Source organism: Pipistrellus kuhlii, unplaced genomic scaffold, assembly GCF_014108245.1.
Source record: "Pipistrellus kuhlii isolate mPipKuh1 unplaced genomic scaffold, mPipKuh1.p scaffold_m20_p_11, whole genome shotgun sequence".
Taxonomy (NCBI): domain Eukaryota; kingdom Metazoa; phylum Chordata; class Mammalia; order Chiroptera; family Vespertilionidae; genus Pipistrellus; species Pipistrellus kuhlii.
This window is the reverse complement of record NW_023425416.1, coordinates 23,038,837-23,043,167: the sequence shown is the minus strand read 5'-3', so window position 1 is coordinate 23,043,167 and position 4,331 is coordinate 23,038,837. Positions and strand designations below refer to the sequence as shown.

The window sequence follows — 4,331 nt, the reverse complement described above, 5'->3', positions numbered from 1 at the left end:
TTAACTGAACTAAAGAATTTGAATGGTATTTACTTTATAGTTTACAAGTCACTGGTCATTCAAGTCAGCAAATATTTAATAAGCTCTTACTATGTGCCAACAGTCATTCTAAGTGCTTTTTATATAATAATTTATTCATCATGCAGGTAATATAATTATCATCATCCCATTTTACAGATAAGGAACCTGGGATCAGGAATTGGGTTTTCTATAAAGCTCAGTGTCTTAGTCAGTTCGAGCTACAATAACAAAATACCACAGACTGGGTGGCTTATAAACAGCAGGGATTTATTGCTCCTAGTTCTGCAGGCTGAAAGTCCAAGATCAGGGTACCAGCATGGTCATGTGAGGGCCCTCTTCCTGGTCTCAGACTTCTTATGTCTGAACCTGGTGGAAGCGGCTAGGGAGTTTTCTGGAGCCTCTTTTTTCTAATCCCACTTATGAAGGCTCCACCCTCATGACCTAATCATCCCCAAAGGCCCTACCACCTAATAACCATTACCTTTGGGAATTAAGATTCAACATATGAATTTGGGTGAGGGGAGGGGCGGAGGGAGAAAGGAGGAACACACATTCAAGCCATAGCACTCAGAAAACTTAAGTTTTTAGGATTTCTTCTGTGCTCTTATTGCTAAAGGAGGCTCCAGCTCTGTGTTCACCGGTCATGTGTGCAAAGTTCTCAAAAGTACTAGTCACCTGCGTGCAGCTAAGGGGATCCAGTTTAGGGGGAGTGAAGTTGGGGAAACATTGAATTTGAGTTTACTGATATAAATGCATGTAGTTCAAAGTCAGCCGTCTTGGTGGAGAAGACGGCTTCCCTAAAGCTCATGGTTCTCACTCACCTGGATTGTGATTCAGAGATGCTGGTCCAGAGTTTGTATCACCATATGAATATGCTCCATGTCATCCAGCACAGGAAGTGTGCAGAAAGTGGAGGAAAATAGGCCTGGAATGTAAGGAGCCAGAAGCTATTCTGTAGGAAGTTTGTGTACCAATCAGACATGAAATTGTAAATGGAAGGTTTGCTTCTCGATGCTTCATTAACTCCTAGTCCAAACCAAAGTTCTGTCCTGGGGGAGTAGACTGAATAACACATATTATACAATAAAAAACACAGTACATGTTTTTTTTTTTTGGGTGGGTGGGGGGGAGAAGATCATGCAAAATGCAATGACCACATATCTGTGTTTGTAGGGCTGTACTACAAACTTATGGCGGTACTAAAAACAACAAATCATATACAAATCAAGATCTGTAACAGATCATATAAGAAAAAACTTGACGGAGGTTTTTCCAAATTTCACAATGGTGCTGAAATGTGTGTGTTTATACAAAGCATTTCCAAGTACATCTTGTGAAACGGAAACTTGCCTAAACAGTCTGTAGTAGTAAAAGCTTTATGCAATAGGCCATGCTAGAGGAAAGACTGAATTATCTTTTAATTCCCTATATACAAAACAACAGCATTCTCATCATAGGAAGGTGATCAATGAACTGTTGGGGGAAAGGATTATAAAGGTCTGTCAGACAGTTGATTAATAAAAATAAAAAAAATTTATGGCTCAGTTGATTGGCTACACCAAAAGATGGCAGGTTCGATTCCCTGTCAGGGCATATACCCAGGTTGCAATTTGATCACTGGTCCAAGTGCCCGAGATAGGCAACTCATCTATGTTTCTCTCTCGCTCTCTCTCTCTCTCTCTCTCCTCTAAAAATCAATTTTAAAAAATTATTGTGTTTTTCCCCCCTGGATTTTGTGATGTTTGTGGCATTTCTCAGCTTTCCATAATTCCTAACTTTTTATGACTCCTTTTTTTTTTTAAATTCTAAATCTCACCTTTTGTACCCACTTTTCTATTATTTTTCTTAAGGGACCCCAAAACTAAACTTTAGGCTCCACTTCTAAACTGTCTCTGTGTAGCTACCAGAACAGAATGGCTTCCTCTTACAAATACAAGTTCATACACAACGTGTTCTTTTTCTGCCCTTTTAACACAAACGGTAGCTTACAACAATCCCACTGCCAGCTGCAGCCATGCCAGCTGTGTAGCAGGACAAGGGGGCGGGGTGGGGCGTGAGGATGCTATTGCAATGGTCCCAGGGAAAGAGGGTGGTGGCTGGACACCCAGGTGCCAATGGCTTTGCTTCTCGTTTGAGGTGCAGGGAGCAATAGGGGTGTGGGAAGGCGACTGGATTTGGACTCAGTTCTACAGAGTCAGCGGGAGTTGCTCGCAATATGGAGGCCCAGCAAAAGAAAGGAAGACATGGAGGATGATTGAGGCAGCCATTCTGATTTTCCTTGGGAAGCTGTGACTTGGGGAGTCAGAATTCTGGGAAGACTACTGAGGGCAGACAGGAGAAGGGCTCTCACCGACTGGCTGGATGGTATTTGCTCTCCCAGTCCGAAGCCCTCGCAGGACCAGAGGCCTGGGGCCAGCGCCGGCCGCAGCCGGCCAGCCTTCCAGGGGGCCGGTTGCAGGCCTACACCTGCGCTCCCCCCAGCGCGCCCCACGTGCAGCCCCGCGGGCAGCCCCGTGTGCACGTTAGCCCTGCCTGCTGGCCTGGGGTGGCTGCTGAGCTGCTGCCAGCTCTAGAGGAGCAGTCACCTGCAGATGGGACGAAGGTGGGGGGTGGCGTGAGACTGGGGTGAAGAAGCCGGGAGCAGGGAGCTGGGAGCAGGGCCCCGGTCCCACCTCTGCAGCCCAGCCAGCTCAGTGACCTGTGCCAATGGCTTTGCTTCCGGTTGTGGGTGCATGAATGTATCCTTCCTGGAGGAGCCTGTGCAGGCATGTTGAGCTTTCCCAGGGCTAAGATGACAACAATGGTGATAATAAAACAGTAATAACAATCACGGCAAATGTTTACCAAGCGCTCACTCTGTGCCAGGAACTTTCTCATAGCACCCCTCCCTGCCTGCCCCCCCCCCCCCCCCCCCCCCCCCCCCCCCCCCAGCAATCTCATAATGTCAGCCCTTTTGCAGATGAGGAAATTAAGACAGGGAGCTGCTCATATGACTGTAATTACAGTGAATGGTGACACTGAGGGGGCTGTGGCTTAAGGAGGGCTTGCTGTTCTGACATACAGGATCATACGAACTCCTGCATCTCTCCTGTGAGGGGCTTTTACACACCCCCGATTTACAGCTGAAGACTGAATCTCAGATAAATAGTTACTCGCCCATGAAGACAGCTGGTCAAGGGACAGAGTTAGGACTCGAACCCATGATTGTCTGAACAGACTGTCAGCCATGATCACTCCTAGCCATTCGTGAAGGGGTCTTTTGCCTGTGAGTCCCTACCTCCTTGCCCGGACCTGTCCCTAAATTGGGTAGGGTACTACCTTGTTTCCCCGAAAATAAGACAGTGTCTTATATTAATTTTTTCTCCCAAAGTTGCGCTAGGTCTTATTTTCAAGGGATGTCTTATCTTTCCATGCGCTAGGTCTTATTTTCGGAGGATGTCTTATTTTCGGGGAAACACGGTAGTGGTCTCTGACCACAGGGTGCTTGTCCTGCTCCAACAATCTATGGGAGAAGTGGCTGCTTCACTCAAGGGCACCCACCTGGGCCCAGGAAAAGCTGGGCTGAAAGTGGGCCTCGGGACCCACCCACTTACCATACACTAGCTCCAGCCTGCTTCCTGCCTCTGGGTCAGGTGAAGAGCTCAGAAGAGCCACTGCTTGTACACGTCCTCCTCTTGTGCCCTTTAGGCTGGCCAGCTATCCAGAAGGCACCTGTGTGCCTTTCCTGCCAGGTGCCTGGTGGTCTTGCCATCTCCTCTGGATCCACCCAACATGCCCCTCGTGACTTCTGGAGGCCTGGACTGAGAGGCTCTTAGGGGATGCCTGGGGCACTTCTGAGGGGTGGTCTCCTTGCCCACTTGCCCAGAAGTCTCCCAGTCTTGGCCCCTGTGCATCCCCCAAACCCCTGCTTCACTCCTGGGTCATGCAGACCCCAGCCCAGAGAGCCCCTGGTGCTTGTCAGAGACCCGGGTCACCAGAATCCCATGGGGCAGGTAGGGTGGGGGCCGGGAAAGGTCACCCACAGCCGAGAGGCTGCGGCTGCCGTGTGCCACTTGGAAGCAGCTGGGTGTGGGCCTCCTGGCCTCCCCACGCCCGGAGAGGGCGGCGAGGCCCTGCAGAGCTGCCCATCCCTGTGTGCCTGACGTCAGCTCTGTGGCTCTCTCTCACCCTTTGTGCTGATCTGCTGGGACATGAATTGAAGATCAGCCAGGGGTCAGCTGTGGCCCTCGGGGACTGGCCTGGGACGTGCTGGCTGGGGTCGTCAGCATGTGGATGTCTTCCTGCTCTCCCTATGGCCTTGACCTCAGACA

General features: G+C 49.5%; 1 long non-coding RNA gene across 1 annotated transcript; it reads right to left on the bottom strand.

The window, feature by feature from the left end:
- Nucleotides 1–1,148: 1,148 nt before the first annotated feature.
- Nucleotides 1,149–4,088, bottom strand: LOC118715257. The gene is made up of 3 exons (XR_004986827.2): nt 3,615–4,088; nt 2,720–2,807; nt 1,149–2,339 (listed from the first exon to the last, which is right to left on the bottom strand). It is a non-coding gene; the product is annotated as an uncharacterized LOC118715257 (long non-coding RNA).
- Nucleotides 4,089–4,331: the final 243 nt, after the last annotated feature.